We start from the raw sequence: 20,593 nt of genomic DNA on the forward strand, positions 1-20,593 counted from the left end.
TGACCACCAAGTAAAGAAAAACCACACGGAATCAGGCAACTGAGTCTCTCAAACCACTTAAAACCCTTTTAAAAGATACAAAAACTACTTATTTAACACAAAAATTTCGTTTTTTAATGACCATCAAGTAAAGAAAAAGCCACACGGAATCCGGCAACTGAGTCTCTCAATCCCCGTAAAGCTCTTTTAAAAGATACAAAAACTACTTATTTAACACAAATATTTCGTTTTTAATGACTACCAAGTAAAGTAAAACCACACGGAATCCGGCAACTGAGTCTCTCAAGCCCCTAAACGGTATTTTAAAATATAAAAAAACTAATTAATAAAAAAAAAATTTTCGTTTGAATTAAAAAAAAGTAAAGAAAATCCACACAGAAACCGGCAAATGAGTCTCTCGATCCCCGTAAAGCTATTTTAAAAGATACAAAAACTAATTATTTAACACAATAATTTCGTTTTTAATGACCACCAAGTAAAGTAAAACCACAAGGAATTAGGCAACTGAGTCTCTCAAACCATGTAAATCTCTTTTAAAAGATACAAAAACTACTTATTTAAAACAAACAAAAAATAATTATTTAACACAAAAATTTCGTTTTTAATGACCATCAAGTAAAGAAAAATCACAAGCAATCCGGCACCTGAGTCAATCACAACACTTCAACCACTATAACAAGATAAAAAAGATACTTATTTAAAACCCAAATTTAGATTTTAACGACCACAAAGTAAAGGAAAACCACAAGGAATTAGGCAACTGAGTCTCTCAAACACTTTAAATCTATTTTAAAAGATAAAAAAACTACTTTTTTAACACAAAAATTTAGTTTTTAATGACCATCAATTAAATAAAAACCACACGGAATCCGTCAACTCAGTCTCTCAAAACCTGTAAAGCTCTTTTAAAATATACAAAAAATCCTTATTTAAGACACAAAAATTTCGTTTTTAATGACTACCAAGTAAAGAAAAACCACATGGAATCCGGCAACTGAGTCTCTCAATCCACGTAAAGCTATTTTAAAAGATGCAAAAACTACTTATTTAAAAAAAAAATTTCGTTTTTAATTACCCCCAAGTAAAGAAAAACCACACGTAATCATGCAACTGAGTCTCTCAAACCCCTTAAAGCTCTTTTCAAAGATACAAAACTTTAAATACTTACCCCCGCCTCCAACAGAAAGATCAGATAGACGCAATAGCCATATTTATACTCGAATGTTTACCCGAATATTTAACAAGTACCATTTTATCCACACCAGCCACAAAACTCAATTCCTCCTAGAATTATTTAAACTAAATAGTTATCCCTGCCTTCGCACAGAAAGTTCAGAAAGACACAATAGCCTTATTTATAGTGAAGCGTTTCTTAACCGTATGTTTACCCAAATATTCAACACTTACCATTTTTCAACACCATCCACAAAACTCAAGTCCTCCTAGAAATATTTAAACTAAATACTTACCCCCGCCTCCAACAGAAAGTTCAGAAAGACGCAATAGCCTTATTTATAGTAGACTGTTTACCCGAATATTTAACAATTACCATTTTTCCACAACAGCCACAAAACTCAATTCCTCCTAGAATTATTTAAACTAAATAGTTATCCCTGCCTCTCACAGAAAGATCAGAAAGACACAATAGCCTTATTTATAGTGAAGCGTTTCTTATCCGTATATTTACCCAAATATTCAACACATACCATTATTCCACACTAGCCACTAAACTCAAGTACTCCTAGAATTATTTAAACTAAATAGTTATCCCCGCCTCCAACAGAAAGTTCAGAAAGACGCAATAGCCTTATTTATAGTCGAATGTTTAACCGAATATTTAACAAGTACCATTTTTCCACACCAGCCACAAAACTAAATTACTCCGCGAATTATTTAAACTAAATAGTTATACCTGCCTCGCACAGACAGTTCAGAAAGACACAATAGCCTTATTTATAGTGAAGCGTTTCTTAGCCATATGTTTACCAAAATATTCAACACGTACCATGTTTCAAAACCATCCACAAAACTCAATTCCTCCTTGAGTTATTTAAACTAAATACTTACCCCCGCCTCCAAGAGAAAGTTCAGAAAGACGCAATAGCCTTATTTATAGTCGAATGTTTACCCGAATATTTAACAAGTACCATTTTTCCACACCAGCCACAAAACTCAATTCCGCCTAGAATTATTTAAAGTAAATAGTTATCCCTGCCTCGCACAGAAAGTTCAGAAAGACACAAGAGCCTTATTTATAGTGAAGCGTTTCTTACCCGTATGTTTACACAAATATTCAACACTTACCATTTTTCCACACCATCCACACAACTCAATTCGTCCTAGAAATCTTTAAACTAAATACTTACCCCCGCCTCCAACAGAAAGTTCAGAAAGACGCAATATCCTTATTTAGAGTCGAATGTTTCCCCTACTATTTAACAAGTACCATTTTTCCACACCAGCCACAAAACTCAAGTCCTCCTAGAATTATTTAAACTAAATAGTTATCCCTGCCTCGCACAGAAAGTTCAGAAAGACACAATAGCCTTATTTATAGTGAAGCGTTTCTTAACCGTATGTTTTCCCAAATATTCAACACTTACCATTTTTCAACACCATCCACAACACTCTATTCCTCCTAGAAATATTTAAACTAAATACTTACCCCAGCCTCCAACAGAAAGTTCAGAAAGACGCAATAGCCTTATTTATAGTCGAATGTTTACCCGAATATTTAACAAGTACCAGTTTTCAACACCAGCCTCAAAACTCAAGTACTCCTAGAATTATTTAAACTAATTAGTTATCCCTGCCTAGCTCAGAAAGTTCAGAAAGACACAATAGCCTTATTTATAGTGAAGCGTTTCTTATCCTTATGTTTACCCAAATATTCAACAAGTACCATTTTTCAACACCATCCACAAATCTCAATTCCTACTAGAATTATTTAAACTAAATACTTACCCCTGCCTCCAACAGAAAGTTCAGAAAGACTCATTAGCCTTATATGATAAACAAAAAATTAGCAAAAATAACATCAAATAATCTACCAATCATGAAACTGCCACAAATCAGCGTCGATAAATAAATGAAACCCTAAATGAACCGAAATTACAATTATGGCTGTTTTAGGCTACAACTCTTCCACTTTCCCATTATCTGCTTTAAATTCACTTCTTGAGTGTGTCCGAAAGTAACCATAACTCTAAAAAAAGAATTTTAATAATTATAGATACATGAAAATGATTGGGCTTTATACGCTGATTCCAAATACATAAATTTCCTTAGGTTTAATGTCGAGGAGGTATTCTTTCTTTCCATTCACTAATTACCCCTTTTTTGCAAATACTCGCATATCCCATTACCCCTTTTTTTTGCAAAAGGTTAATCAAACATCTCCGATTGTAAAAGCATTAAGAAATTTTCCAATTACTAATTACCCTTTTTTTATTCAAATCCTAATCACCAATCAAGTTATTCTCTGTGGTTTGGGTTTACCACTAAAAAAGGACACTGAACTTTGAAGTTACGCTGAACTTTTGAAATTACGTTATTCTATGGCAAAGAGTGTAATGACCTGCAAAAATTAACATAAAAAAACCTGTTTGTACGGGGGCGTAAGCAAAGTAGTACCTTGGTATATACTGTCTTTTGACTTTTGAAAACCTTCTATCCTCTCCCTGTTCTATATCGGTCCCGTGTATTGGGGAGGTGATGGAGCTCTTAGGCACTAAAACTTTCAGGAAGGGGGTCTTGAATGCATCCAAGATGACGGACGAAGAATATTGGCAATGTTATGATAGCTCAGTTATTATGCACTGCACTAGAAAATACGATATACCGAGTCCTTGTGGATGAGTGGACAGGAGTTGTGGCCCCCAACTCTCAAATGAGGATGACAAGGACCTTAGCAAGTATTCTTGGTTCTGGCATAAATTTATTTTGAAATGTGTTTCTATTTCTAGCGCGACGGGTATCCTAAAATAGTTAACTTGGGAAGGTCCAAAACGGGCTTGTTCTATGAACGGAAGAAATATGGCTTTAAAAAAAGGTAGCACGTGGTATGGAATCCTTTTGTATTCTTTTACATTTTTTGCATTGAATTAAGTGATCTTACAAGGCTCAATGTTGTTAATTTTTCCTTTTTCTTCTGATAAAAATAGCCAAATATAGTTTGCACTTTCCTCACAAAAGTTCTTATATATATATATATATATATATATATATATATATATATATATATATATATATATATATATATATATATATATATATATATATATATATATATATATATATATATATATATATATATATAACTTTTATTCGTATTTCCTTTCGCCTGTCACTCTAAGGCCGAATAGAATTTACTTGTTTGGTTATACCCAAAGCTCCGTTTTTAGATATGGCAAGTGAGGTGGCCTCTTTTTTTCACATAGTTCTTTTCTTTGATAGCCAAACCGCATGATGTTGATACCGGATAATTCATAGCTACTCAAATAGCCTCTTATAGGAATAGGAAGGTATCCCCCTTTTTTTGGATTGAGAAAAACACATTTTTGGTATCTTCATTGAAAAAACTTATTTTGGAGATATGCTCGTTTTTCGTGGAAGATAGACCCACTTAAGTTTTTAGAAGGAATAGGATAACTGATATTCCCCCCAGAGACTGAAAAACTTACCAAAATTTCTGCCCTGCCACTCTAATAGCCGCACCTTGCAAAGTCTTCATTGTATGCAGGAAAAAAAGACGTTAAACAAAAATATTGCTTAAGTCAGAGCAACTGTAGGTTTTTCTAAAATTTACCTAAGACTGTTATTAAGTTGCTTTTACCCCCCCCCCCCAAAGAAATCGTTGGAAATCAATAAGGGAAAAATATCATGAGGTAATGTTCAGAAAAAAAAACAAATAAAGTGAGTTTTAGAAGGTTAAGCTAAGTTCTGACTGAAGATGGAAAATTTGTTCGAGGTACAATGACCAGGTAACGTCGTTATGTGGAATCCGGCTTGCATGCAGTGGCTTCAATTCACAAAAATAACAGGGAGGGTGAATTTTGGTGTATTATTAGTTTCTTTCCTATAAAATATTCCAAAAAAAGCTATTTCCAATGAAACTACTCAATAAGTTGTGTTCTGCATAAATGCCTAGCATTAAGGACTACTGAAACTGGAAAAAATGTACAATCTCCTGCAGGGGGGAGTTCGTTCCTGGGGGTCCATTATAGAAACTCGGGTGTCCTCACCCGGCACCCGTAAATACAGGCGGAGGAGGAAGAAGATCCATTGAAAGTACACTCAGCAGGGCCCACCTGTGTATGGACACGTCTCGTGATTTACAGACCTTCTCCCAGCAATGGGTTAAATTGCATGATGACGCAGAATACCATCGTGGAGGATCTTCTATAGGTGGACGACTGCGGCTGGGCGACTGCGGCATAGTCTTCAAGGAAAAGGTTATAAATTATGCCCTGGGGGTATATGAGTTATAATAGAAAGCTGTGCGATAAAAACTTCACAAAAGAATTATTCAATCTAAAATTAGATGGGCGTGCACCCTTCATAAAATTCGAAAGGGCCTGAAGGGCAGCTAAACCCCTTCTCATCCCGACCTTTTCCCCAAACCCATCACAAAACCAAATTGAAGTAAGTATTTTGTGAAATACTTCGAAAAGTTTTGGAACTTAGGTATTGAAAGATGACCACCCCTCCCCCCCCCCCCAGCGCTCGGGGCACGGGGTGTAATTTATACCATGGGGGCATGTAAAGTTTTTATAGAAAGTGATGTTATAATAGCTTCAAAAAAGGCTCATTTCATTGGAACCTGACAGGGCTAGTGACCCTTTTATTAGTCGTCAGCGATCAAAGGGTAGTTAACTGTCCTCTCACGCCCACTATTTCCTCAAACACATCCAATCAAAATTTTAAAATATCAATTTTTTTAACGTAGTTGAAAGTTCTGGACATTAGGTCTTTTAGGATGATAACCCCCTCAGTGCAAGGGTTGTAAGTTATGCCCTGGGGGCATATAAGGTATATATAGAAAGTTGTTGTCGACATTTCAAAAAGGGGTCATTTAATTGGAAATTGAAATTACCCTTTTAAATAGTCGATAGTTAGTGGAGAGTAATTACCCCCCCCCCTCTCACGCCCATCATTCCCCCAAACACATTCAATCAAAGTTTAGAGATAGCCATTTCGTTCAACGTAGTTGAAAGTTCTGGAAATTATGTATTTAAGGATGACAAACCCTCCAGAGCAAAGGTTGTAAGTTATGCTCTGGGGGCATATAAGGTTCTTGTAGATAGAGCTGTCGTAAAAACTTCAAAATGGGCTCATTCAATTAGAAATTGAGAGGGCTAGTGCCTTTTTGAATAGTCAAAGGTGATTGTCTATGTCCTTATTCATGTCTATGTCACAAGTTAAGTCCTCTAGGCTAGCTATATCCACAAAACAATCAATTAAGAAATCCCTTTGCCATTCTATACCATTATCAACTATCCTGAAAATCCACCGGCGGTGATACAAATGGTGTAGACTCATTGACAATAAATTTTCCTTGAGCTGGTGGTAAAGGTGATAGTTCATCAATGTTAATCTATAAAAATAGGATTTATTTTCCATGTGGAATATCCACTATTTTATAAAGTCAAGAAATAAACTATTAATCAGCTCTATGGTCATTTATGTAATATAGAAAAGGATTTTTTTAACCCCCCCCCCTTTCACCCCTCTTCTTCTTCAACAATTAGCTCATGAGTTTTTACATGCACCCACACAACTAGCTGATTTAAAATTATTAAGAAAAAAAAATAAGAATAGACGAATGCTATAACATAAAATGTAACAAGAAGTATCTAACCCCTTAGGTTCTCGTTAATTCACCAGCAATGATCTATTTTCCTTGCAAAATTGTAAGTGCGTTATAAACTTGAATAAAAAATGGGTTATTATTTATTTTCATTTATGTAGAATAGAAATAGGGTTTTTTCGGACCCCCAAGGTCCCTCCAACACCTCTTTTTTCTACAACTACACCATGACTTAATATACACAAGCAGGTGATTTCCAATTATTAAGAGAAAAAAATAAGAATACACGAATACTATAAAATAGAAGTATCTAACCCCCTAAATGTAACAAGAAGTATCTAACCCCTTATGTTCTCATTAATTCACCAGCCGTGATCTATATTCTTTGCAAAATTGTAAGTGCATTATAAACTTGAATAAAAAATAGGGGTTATTAACGATTTTCATTTATGCAGAATAAAAATAGGGTTTTTCGCACCCTCTCCACCCCTCCTCTTTTTTTCCCATCGCACTTACTCCATAACCTAATATATATAACTATCTGATAAATGCACTTATGTCAGATGTTGTAGGTAACTGGTTAGAAATGTCCTGCCTATGAGATGGCGGTGAATACGTGATTACAGTTCTCCTGGCCATGTTCATTGATGTAATTAGGTCCATATCATGCAAGCTAGATCCCCCAGAGAGCTTTATTCGTTTTTGCTCGGCATGAAACTGACCATCAATTTCCTTGAATAAAAATTAATTTTCAATTTTTTCATCAGCTAAGTCCCACAGATAGGGTTAGATTATCACTTTCTCATCATGCAGGATAAAAGAATAAAAAATGTATACTTTTTTCAGTTATGAAAGACACGATTTAAAACTTACGAGGTTAAATTCTATTTGCTCTAATCATATAAAAAGAAAGAATTTTGCTAGTCTTAGATGGAGCCTAATCTATCTGTATTTTAAATACGATATGCATAAAAATTAACACATTTTTGCGTATTAGTTTCGTCAGATTTTTATTCAGAATATTAGTAATCCTCAATCTCCCCCATCCTCAATACCAAAGCTCTTAAATCAATTTTAAGTCTCAAATATACGATATTTTAGCAAGCCAGTTAAGAACCGTTTTAGCCAAATTGCCTTATATCTGAAAGCCTATTACAATGCGTGGGAATTATGCAATAGATAATTACAGCAGTCGGCCTTCTATCAGAAACCCAGATGACAGATAGTTAAAAGCTAGCTATGAGGAAAAAAGTCATGTTTTTCTTATAAAACAAGAATAAAAAAAAACATTCACTTACCAAGATTCTTTTGGAGCTATCCATTTGAGTACGAATAAATTTAACAAGATAGACTATCTATTCGGTTCGTTTTTTCAAACTGATACAGAAAGAGTTGTTGCACATTAATTTATACGAAAAAAACTTGATCATTTTACCCTTCGGCTGAAACAAGTATTTTTACAGAAAGTCGATTAAACTATTGAACATGTTATACGAAGGTCTTTAGTTTTGGGAATTGACCCTAGAAAAACCTGTCTGACAATACATGTCCCTTCTGTGGTACTACATGCCTCACTGGCTGGTCTTGTATTTCCTTGTAGGGTTAGGATTGTGTATAGTTTCTTGTAGGGGGTGTGGTGCATACATGGTTACTACTTACCTAAACAGATCAGGCTAATGCCTCTAGAATTACCATACTCACTCTTATCACCTTTCCTATACAGGGGTTTAATTAGGGTTTTCCTAAAATTGCTAGGTACTTCCCCTTTTTAAACATCATATTCATAATTATCAGTAACTTATTTCTAACTTCAGAGCCACCTTATTTAGGAAACTCATTTACCACAGTATTAGCACTTGGGGCCTAATTATTTTTTAATCCTTTTAGTACTGTCGCTAATTCCCCCTCCCAAAACAAATCGTGTTTCACATCCAAGGTATCACAAACTTTTTCATTTTCCTTTATATCTTTTCCTGCAACTCCGTCTCGGTTTAGTCCATTCTCAAATGTTCTGCCCATCTCTCTTTTACTATTTCCTTACCAATAACTGCGGCCCAGTTCCTATTTCTACTTCACACCTTCTTGGTTCTCGTTTTAAAACTTTCTCCAATTTCTTTACATTCCTCTTGTTTTCATATGATCTATCACTCAGATAATTCTTGTACAAGCCCTTTCTTTTTTCTATTTTATATGAAGCTTTTTAATTAATGCTCCTAGCTGCGTTAATAAATTTCTTCCTTAAAACACTATCAGCAACTTCACAAATTGTTTTCCTAAATTATTCAATCCATCTTCTACATTGTCAAATTTTAAACTCTCCAGTTTAGTATTCAACTGTTTCTTGAAAGTTTCTCTCAAATTCTCATCCTGGAGTCTACCACTATCTTAACTTCCCATGAGGTAGTTACCCCTCCGAAATGTCAGCTTTAAATTAACCCTAAACTCTACTAGATGGTGATCTTTACTTTTAACATCAATAACAGCACTCCTTAATATAAATACTAAAAATTTCACTATTGCTGTCTTAAGTAAAAAAAAAAGAAAAAAAAAAGGTAAACTAAAGGTCTGGGCGACCATTTACGAGAATATTGGAGGGCTGGGGAAGGATTTTTACAAAAATTGCAATGAAGAAACAATAAACAATGATTTAAAAAATCTAGGAAAACTTTGGTTGCTCCGATTCACATGCTGTTCTGAGAGTCTATCAAACAGAAATCTCCTATCTGCAAAATATGGAATTTTGTGTTTCTGCAAGAAGTAAGATCTCGGATGCGTCACAGGGGTGGTCACATCGAACCAATATTCCTAGAATAATGAGAAAGGGCTTATTTGAACCGAAATTAAAAGTTTTAATGCTCTTCTTTAGTGACCAAAAGGTTTGGAGGGCAACTAGCCTCCCTTCCAACACACTCTTTTTCTTCGATGTCATCCAAGCCAAGTTTTGAGATAGCCATTTTGTTTAGCATAGTTGAAGAGTACAGTAAGCATGCCTTGGTGCTTAACTCGACCCCCCACAGCCCTTGAGGAAAGGTCTGTAAAACATGAAATTTGTACACTGTTTACCTATAATATTTGTTATGCGTAATAATACAGACGTTTTTCGAGCGGGGGGGGGGTATTTTTCCACTGAGGAGATTTTCCACGAAGCGAATTTTTTGTCGGGAGGGAAGCTTCCACTGGGGGGGACTTTCCAGGGGATATCTTCCAGAGTTCCTATACGAAATTTTTTTCATTTGTCTTACTTTCTCTTTGCCAACTCAATTTCAAATATGAAAATGTTAATGGCAATTATTCGGGGAGAAATTTTTACTAAATTGTCTGGAGTGTCTTTCCGAAGAGGGGGGCGGGGATTCTCCACGGGAGAATTTCTACATGGGGATGTTTCCCACGGGATTAATTCCCCAGAGGGAATTTTCTGCGGCAGCAAGTATCTACTAGGGGCGGAATATTTTGGGGAAAACTTTTCCACAGAGCAGGAGATTTCCGGTATGATTTTAAAAACAATCAGAAATTAAAGTATTTTTCAACTGAAAGTACACTAAGAAAAAATTTCCCCTGGAATCGTCCGCAAGAAATTTTCCGGGGGAAATCATCAGCTAGGCAATTTTCCTGGTAGGACTAGAAGGGATTTTGCCTGGGGGAGAATTTTCTATGGGGGGAAAGGAATTTTCCAAGGAGGGGAGCCAGATTTTGGCATCATTCAAAAACGATCAGAAATTAAATAAAAAGAATATTTCTTCAACTGAAAGTAAGAAGTAAAATCAAAACTTAAACAAACAGACATTAATACATATATAAGGGAGTTCCCCCTCCTCAATACCTCGGTCTTTACGCTAAATTCTAAGTTTTTGTTCCAATTTCTTAAGAGTGACTCCTGAAGCACCAAGGCTATTTAATTAGAATAATAAGCTTTTTCAAATGTTCTGAACAAAAAAGCGTAAAGAGTGAGGTATTGAGTAAGAGGCAACCCCCTGATCTACGTAATAGTTTCTGTTAGTTCTAAATTTAGAGGTTGTTCCTTACTTTCAGTTGAAAAAAATTAGTTTTTTCTTTATTTAATTAGGAAAAAAGTAATTTGTACGCATCTAACAGTCTAAATTATTACCATTACCTATATGGCATACTATTCAGCAACTACACATGCAGCAAGTACATGTGCAGAAAATCAATTTTGAAATGACGAACAAAAGTTACTTGGAATCCCTTAAACATAAGAATAACATTTTGAAAAAGAGAAGAAAAGAATTGAAAGAAAAAGAAAAAAATCTGCAATCTGCCCAATGTTTACATATAGTATTTGTTCTCAGGAGATATATGATTTTTATTTCTTAGGGGGGGGAGGACTCCCAAGGGGATTCCTCCTGTGACTCCCCTAATTCTCCAAAGGAGAATTTCCCTCGGGGAGGAAGGTTTCCAAGGGGAACTATAGACGAGGGAAAGAGCAGTAAGCTATGCAATTTGCCTATTGTTTCCATATAATATTTGTTATTGTGAAATATATGGACATTTTTTGGGTGGGGGGATGTTCAATGGGGGAGATTTTCAGGATAAAATTTTCCACAGAGGGGGAGATTTTTGGAATGATTTGAAAAAAGATCACAAATCAAACAAAACAAAAAATCAAACGGAAATAAGGAAAATTTTCCAAGAAGAACTGTCCAGGTAGAATTTTTAGCGAAGAGGGAAATGTCCAGGGGAATTTTCTAGGGGGAAGATTTTACGTGGGGGAAAGTTCAACGGGGAATTTTACACGGGAGGATTTTTTCATGGGGGAGTAAATTTCCGGTGGAAGAGGCCACTGAAGAGGAGGCAGATTTCCCGGTACGATTTAAAAAAGATCAGAAATTCAAATTAAAAAATTTTTCAACTTGTATTTAGACATTATTTAAAGCCATTATTATGTAAATGAAGAAGTATCCCCCAAAAAGGGAAAAAGAAAAAAAACTTACGAAGGCAGTGATTCCGCAATCCTTTGTTAAAAGGCCAAAAAATCAACATCTGCTGTAAATCCCAAGTTCCATCTTCCTAACCTAACCCCTTTAAAAGATAACAAAAAGTAGCTAAGCTAAAATATTACCAGATCCCTTCTTCTGTGGAAAAGACTTCCTTCAAATGCCCCACCCTACTAGTATAAAGTTCATTCCACAGTAAATTCGCCCTGGAGAGTTTCTCCCATGGAAATCCACCCACCACGGAAAGATACTCTACACAATTCCAACCCGGTGAAAATTTCCCACCAGACAATTCCCCTTAACCTCTCCGCATCTAAAATAATATCAAAGAGAAGTATCTTATAAAAAATAACATATCTGTGGATGCAAAAATTAGGCTTGTCACCAAGTCTTTTCTTGCAACCAGTGATTTAACTTGAAATTACCATTCTCAATGAAATCGAACTTCAAAATTAACACGTTTACTGGAGGCAAGAAAGAAAAAGCGCAAGGAACTCGCAAAATCCCATGCAGTGTGGTGTCTATTTAATGATACCTCTATGGAATCAATGTGATAGAACATACAGATAAGGCTCATTCAAACGGAAATTAAAAGTTCTAGTGCCCCTTCAAGTGACAAAAACGATCGGAAGGCAACTAAGCCCTCCACACTCTTTTTCCCCAATGATATCTGATCAAAAGTTAGAGATAGCCATGCGGTTCGCATAGCTGAAAGGTCCAGTAGCTATGCCTCTAGCAATGACAAGAAACCCAAAGCCCCAAGGGAGAAGGCTGTAAGCTATGAAATTATTAAACTGACAAGTTTGGTGGATACTGTAGGAAACTTAACCTCTTGAAACTTAAGACATTTTAACCCCTATGCTTTCCCAAGGCCAGAACATAATTTGCACTTTACCGAACAAAATACAAATGAATGTGCATTATCAGTTTAAAATCCATATGCTGATATTTATTCCTCAAAATGTTAATAATATCGGACTTATTAAAGTTACTAAAGTGAAAACATTAAAAAACAAAATTCAGTAAGTGCAAACTATGTACTGGCCTTGGGAAGGCATTGGGGTTTTGAGCCCTACTCATGTTAATTTCTACTCGTTTTGAGTTTGACTCCGTTATTTATAGTAATTTCTGTTCGTTTTGGGTTTCATTTATTTATCGATGCAGATTTATGGTAGTTTTACGCTTGGTAGATTATTTGATTTTATTTTTGCTAATTTTGGTTTAATGGAGTTCTTTATTTTTTTTGAAAAACTGTTTTTGTGGAAAAAGTTTTTTAAATTAATTTCTGTTTGTTTTATATGACAATGTATGTATACTCTTGGCAGTTGGTCATCATATGGGAATTGTAAAATTATTGATGAGTATAATGAAAACCACAAATTATGTAATCCGTGTAAATTACATAGAGGATATGTAGTACAAATTAAAGGCTGTAATTCATGTCTTGAAGAGATTTTTGACTCTCACCCTGGATGGCAACTATGCTCCAATGTACTCTCCATTTTCCAAATCATTCAATAAATTTTCAGTTTTAACTTTTAACAGGATTGAATCAGTGTCTCCATAATACATTTGAACTTGTATCTCAATCTGCCATTGTACCTTGTATACATTGTAATAAACTGAGAACATGAGTATTTTTGAAATTTCCGTTATTGCACTCCCGCCCGCAATATTTTTATTTAAAATAACGTTTCTTTTCTTGCGATGTACAAGCACCATATTAGAGTCTATGACTGTGAAAGATGTGAAGTTCGTGTCGGTAATGATTCAAGCACAATCTTTGGGATTGGGTACAATGTAACAGCGAATTCTGTATCGTACGGTTTCGCACATTATACCAAAGGCTGAGTTCATATTGAGTTTATAGATCTCTTTTCCAACCATCGTTTTCGCTTGTGAACGTTTACTAACAAAGGTGTCAATAAACGTTTTCATATAAGCTGATTAATTAAATTGGAGGGCTCTATATATATTTGTGACCTTTAAGCCGCTCGACACCATCCATTGCAATACCATGTGGTGAACAACGATATTCTGTTTCGGGTTAAGTTCAGCAATACGTTTTTGCTTTGAAGGCACCAAGTGCATCCTCCCATCCTCTACTAAATATAAATTGTAGGGACTCAGAGAGTCCTTACCCACCGGTCTATTTATGCCGGGAAAACAAAGTCTTTTACCGAGTCGTGGATTTCTATGGGTATTTCCCCGTCAATTTCAAAAAACCATCCTTGTCCCCCATTTTCCTCAACGGTAGCAATGTTGGGGAAATTCGAAACCCAAGAATCGTTAAGCCATTTGTAATTGTCACATGGCAAACAGTAGTGAAAGATCGCCGACGGATAAAGGGAATTCATATCCAAAAAACTACATCTAAATTTTCATCGGTGTACTGTCCGGTCGGATCAGTTATCATGATACGGTCCCCATGAAAAACATACCCTCCCCTCATTGATCTTTTTACAAATAGATGCTGATCCACGTCTGTGATCAGACGTATTTCTTCTTTGCTGATTTTAAGAATCAAGTCCATTTCCAGATGATGAATGGAAAAATAATACCCTAAATCCAACCCAAATTCCCCATAGATTTTATCCGTGTTTATGCATACAATGTCCAAAAGAGTCAATACACCACTAGCCAAGGACAGTTAACAGTAATCCCAACCATTTCACCTCCTCCCTTTGCCCAAACCTTCTTGGCAAATTCATAGTCGCCAGTGGTGCACTGACTGTCCGTAGGGGAATTGTAAAATGCTTTGATAGGCGGTAATGACACCTCATCTAGCCTCGAGGTAGAGTAGCAGTAATCATACGCGCATATGCCCTTACACATTGATAAATCATACATTTCCTCATTGAGGAAGCGCTGTTTAAGGAGGCAGAAACTATCAAAATTGTCACTTTTCTGTATCTGAATCAATTGACTTAGAAATTTGGGTAAGAAACGGAAAGAGTCTAAAAAATGGAATTTATTCAGGTACGTGTTACCCTTGTCAACTGTTTTCCACAGGAATTCTAGAAGCAGCAGCTTCTCTGATGATTTAGGTATGATATTATAGGAAAAAGAACCATCTACCCCAGCGTTATCGACAATTCCACCCTTGGCCATGCCCTTGGCCAACGCCGGTAAAATAAACTTTAAATCGTAAATTGGAATTGTGTATAAAAACCGATACGAAATACGGCTGACAAACTTTTATATTGCATGATTGATGTGCAACCCCTCTAAAGTTACCCTCTCCCGATGAAATTTCCTGCCATAAATGATCATGATCAATCACCTTCCCCTTTCTCCAAGTACTATCATCAAATTCTCCCTTACAAACCCAACATATTTTACGATTTTTAATGACCAATCTGTCATCTGGTGATAGAACCATAAAATAGTGTGTATAGTGTATGCAAGAAATTGCGCCATTGGCTATTTTAATTAGACTGGCCAATGCCGTGCGCATGCAGTCTTCTCCACCCAACGACTCAATTACATCCAGCACTTGTGTGGCATTACTAGAGTCTCTTTGAGTGTGAGCGTAAGAGACCCCTATGGCTTATGTATTTTAACATGATATGGATTTGACGAATCGTACACGTCTGTGAGTTTGGCCTCGCAGTCCTTAGCCTTCTTGTTGCTCTGCAGGAGCGAGTTTTGGAAATTCTTGAAACGCAAGATCGGTCTATCTTTGCTAACCATTTCTGCAGCCTGGTATCCATGACGTTTACAGTGTTTCATGCGATGCTTTAGCTTAAAATCACTACGAAATCTGGACAAGCATATTGGACAATAGTAGCATACACCACCCCGTTTCTTACCCTCACTTAAAATTGTAGTAATATTAAAATTTCCAATTGAATGGTAATTAGATTTAAATGTTTAATTGAATCAGGCTCTGAAGGAGGCGTGTATAGAAGCTAGACCCAATGCTTCACTGATTCAAGCTGACCCTCACTGAAAATAAAATCCCCTTATTATCAGAGTGCTGACACTGTTCAAATTCTGTATCATACTGTAACTCCGTAACACCAATCTTTAAATGTTCATTAGCCCGCTCAAACATATCTATCCCTTTTAGTGAAACGGGAAATTGACCATTTAAACAATTGAAATCTACTTTAGGAATTTTTGACCCATCCCAATTCGCTGCCAATTTGTCCAACTTTTTCTTAGACGCATCTTTTTGCAGAGTTCAAAAGGCTGTAATCAAAAATGCACACTTGAAACAGTGTAGCCTCGAATCAAAACAGATTCGTTGTATTCCTTTACAACCCTCTAAATCAGAACGATATTTTAATTCAATAGCCCTCCCTCCCCCAGCACCACCTCTTAAAATAAAATCTTTTTTGAATCTACAAATATTAACCTTTAAATTTTCTATGAATAAAACAATGGACCCGCTACCCCCTCATTATAATTGTCCAGTTAAGTTACGATGCTGTTGTCCCAATCCAAAAAAACTCCTCATAATTTTCCAACTGCGGGTGAATTGGTAGTATTTCTGTATGTAAATATAGTGAATACACTTCGCTAGCATTTTCATTTAAATAATGTAATTTTTGTACTATTGATGCCTTCAAATTATCCTTTACTCCCCAAATGCGCATTTGTTGTCCCAGAAGAGTTTTCATATTTTCAATATATGAGTGAGTAATAGCCAGGGGATCTTTTACTATACCCGCTGGTGTTAAAGAATTAAAAGAGTGACCAAAAGTTGCTGTGCATACATTAGTACGATGCAAGGCAGAGTTAGACAATAAAAAATATGATTGTGTATTTACTGATGCCGCTAATTTTTCACTGTCATCACTACTCTGGTCAACCTTAATAGTGAGGGTGGGGGTGCCATAAAATCTCCCGATTCAATGGCACCACCACCAGTCTGTTCAATTGCAATAGTGGGATGGGGTCAATGTGAAATCCCCCAATTCACAAAGGATACCTTCCAGCATGTTTGGGGATAGTTATTCAAGCCACCCAGCATTCTCTTGTGACGCAATTTGATTATAATGCATATTATCATCGTCAATAGAAGTGGCATGTGAACCCAGTTTAGATGCACTTGGAGGAATATTACCCAAATATTTGTTTATAAACCTATTTGTCTATTCCGGGTCCTCATTCGTGTCTAAGTCACAAGTTAAGTCCTCTAGGCTAACTATATCCACAAAACAATCATTTAAGAAGTCCCTCTACCATTCTACATCATTATCAACTACAACACTATCCTGAAAATCCACTGGCAGTGTTAATAATGGTGTAGACTCTTTGACAAAAAAATGTTCCTTAAGCTGATGGTAAAGGCGATAGTTCATCAATGTTAATCTATAAAGACAGGATTTATTTTCCATGTGTAATATACACTATTTTATAAAGTCAAGAAATAAATTATTAATTAGCTCTATGGTCATTTATGTGAAATAGAAAACAAAATTTCTCCCCCCCCCTCCAACTCCCACTTCTTCTTCAACAATAGCTCATGAGTTAATACACACACACACACACACACTCAACTAGCTGATTTAAATTTATTAAGAGAAAAAATAATAATGGACGAGTGCTATAAAATGAAATATAACAAGAAGTATCTAACCCTTAGGTTCTCGTCAATTCACCAGCCGTGATCTATTTTCCTTGCAGAATTATAAGTGCATTATAAAATTGAATATAAAATAGGGGTTATTAACGATTTTTATTTATGTAGAATAGAAATAGGGTTTATTCGGGCCCCCACGGTCCCTCCAACACCTCTTTTTTCTACAACTACACCATTACTTAATATACACAAGGAGCTGATTTACAAATATTAAGAGAAAAATAAGAATAGACGAATGCTATAACATAAATTGTAACAAGAAGTATCTAACTATTTAGGTTCTCGTCAATTCACCAGCCGTGATCTATATTTCTTAAAAAATTGTAAGTGCGTTATAAACTTGAAATAAAAAAAATAGGGGTTACTAGCGATTTTCATTTATGTTGAATAGAAACAGACATTAATACGTATACAAGGGAGTTCCCCCTCCTCAATACCTCGGTCTTTACCCTAAATTCTAGGCTTTTATTCCAATTCCTTTAGAATGACTTCTGAAACACAAGGGCTATTAAATTAGAATAATAAGCTTTTTCGAAATTTCTAAACAAAATAGTGTTAAAAGTGAGGTATTGAGTAGGAGGCAACCCCCTCATATACGTAATAGTTTTTGGTAGTTTTAAATTTAGTTGTTGCTCCTTACTTTCAGTTGAAAAAACTTGTTTTTCTTTATTTAATAAGGAAAAAAGTAATTTGTACGCATCTAACAGTCTAAATTATTACCATTACCTATACGGCATACTATTCAGCAACTAGACATGTAGCAAAAACATGTGTAGAAAATCAATTTTGAAATAACGAAAAAAAGCTACTTGAAATCCCTTAAACATAGGAACAAAATTTTGAAAAAGAGAAGAAAAGAATTGAAGGAAATAGAAAAAAACTTCAATGTTCCCAATGTTTACATAGCGTATTTGTTCTCAGGAAATACATGGTTTTATTTTTTTTTGGGGGGGGGGGGCGGACTCCAACGGGGAGTCCTCCCGTGACTCCCATATTTCTCCACGAGAGAATTTCCCGTGGGGAGGAAAGTTTCCAAAGGGAATTATACACCAGGGAAAGGGCTGTAAACTATTCAATTTGCCTATTGTTTCCATATAATATTTGTTATTCTGAAATATACGGACACTTTTCGGGTGGGGTGATTTTCAATGGGGGATATTTTCAGGATAAAATTTTCCACAGAGGAGGAGATTCCTGGAATTAATTGAAAAAAGATCACAAATCAAACAAAACGAAAAAAATCAAACGAAAGTAACGAAAATTTTCCAAGGAGAACTGTCCAGGTAGTATTTTTAGCGAAGAGGAAATGTCAGGGGGAATTTTCCAGGTGGAAGATTTTACATGGGTTAAAGTTCCACGGGGCATTTTATGCGGGAAGATTTTTTCATGGGGGAATGAATTTCCGAGGGAAATTGTCCACTGAAGAGGAGGCAAGTTTCCCGGTACGATTTAAAAAAGATCAGAAAATAAAATTAAAAATTTATTTTTTAACTTATATTTAGACATTATTTAAAGCCATTATTATGTAAATGAAGAAGTATCCCCCAAAAAGGGAAAAAAAACTTACGAAGGCAGTGATTCCTCAATCCCATGTAAAAAGGCCACAAAATCAACATCTTCTTTAAATCCCGAGTTTCATCTTCCTAAGCTAACCCCTTTGAAAGATAGCAAAAAGTAGCTAAGCTAGAGTTTTACCAGATCACTTCTTCTGAGGACAAGATTTCTTTCAAATACCCCACCCCACTAGTAAAAAGTTCATCCCACAGTATGTTCCCCCTGGAGAGTTTCTCCCATGGAAATCCCCCCACCACGGAAAGATACTCTAGACAAATCCAACCCGGTAAAAATTTCCTACCAGACAATTCCCCTTAACATCTCCGCATCTAAAATAATATCAAAGAGAAGCATCATATAAAAAATAATGTATCTGTGGATGCACAAATAAGGCTTGTCACCAAGTCTTTTCTTGCCACCAGTGATATAACTTAAAATTGGCATTCTCAATAAAATCGAATTTCAAAATTAACATGTGTACTGGAGGCAAGAAAGAAAAAGCGCAAGGAACTCGCAAAATCCCATGCAGTATGGTGTCTATTTAATAATACGTCTATGGAACCAATGTCATAGAAGATACTGATTAGGCTCATTCGAACGGAAATTAAAAGTTCTAGTGCCCCTTAAAGTGACAAAAAAGATTGAAAGGCAACTAAGCCCCCCACACCCTTTTCCCCCAATGATATCTCCCTCAAAAGTTACAGATAACCATTTTGTTCACATAGCTGAAAAGTCCAATAACTATGCCTCTAGCAATGACAAGAAGCCCACAGCCCCTAGGGAGAGGGCTGTAAGCTATGAAATTATTAAACTGACCTGTTAGGTGGATATTTTAGGAAATTTAACTCCTTGAAACTTAAGATATTTTAACCCCTATGCTTTCCCAAGGCCAGAACATAATTTGCACTTTACTGAAAAAAATGCAAATGAATGTGCATTATCAGTTTAATATACATATACTGATATTTATTCCTTAAAATTTTGATAATATCTGACTTATTAAAGTTATTAAAGTGAAAACATTAAAAAAACAAAATTCAGTAAGTGCAAACTATGTACTGGCCTTGGGAAGGCATTGGGGTTTTGAGCCCTACACATGTTAATTTCTGCTTTTTTTAGTTTGACTCCGTTATTTATTGTAATTTCTGTTCGTTTTGGGTTTCATTTATTTATCGATGCAGATTTATGGTAATTTTACGCTTAGTAGATTATTTGATTTTATTTTTGCTCATTTTGGTTTAATGGAGTTCTTTACTTTTCTTTGAAAAACCGTTTTTGTGGAAAAAGTTTTTTAAACTAATTTCTGTTCGTTTTATATGAAAGTCTTTTCAGGTAAAAAGAAAATAATAATCTTTTCGGTTTGTCTTTAAGAATTTATAGTTTGGCCTGGTATTTGTATGCTGGAAAATTTTTCAACAGTTTTTAATAAAATACACCCTTTTAAATATCTGGATATAAATAAGACCGTTTAATTTAGTTTTATACCTCCTCTAGTAGATCTTTAAAATAAAACTTGATATCCTTCGCAAAAAAATCTATCTATGCTCTTTGACAGCTAGGATACGCATGCGCTCTTTTGATTTAGTTAGATTTTAAGAGCAGAAGTAGCAATAAAGTTCCCAAAAAGTTTGAACATTATAAATTCACAGTCGTTCTTGGGATACTAGCAGAGTACAAGAACACACCCTC

The sequence above is a fragment of the Artemia sp. Qi Xiang Cuo genome, unplaced genomic scaffold, assembly GCF_049724085.1.
Source record: "Artemia sp. Qi Xiang Cuo unplaced genomic scaffold, ASM4972408v1 HiC_scaffold_3402, whole genome shotgun sequence".
Classification (NCBI taxonomy): domain Eukaryota; kingdom Metazoa; phylum Arthropoda; class Branchiopoda; order Anostraca; family Artemiidae; genus Artemia; species Artemia sp. Qi Xiang Cuo.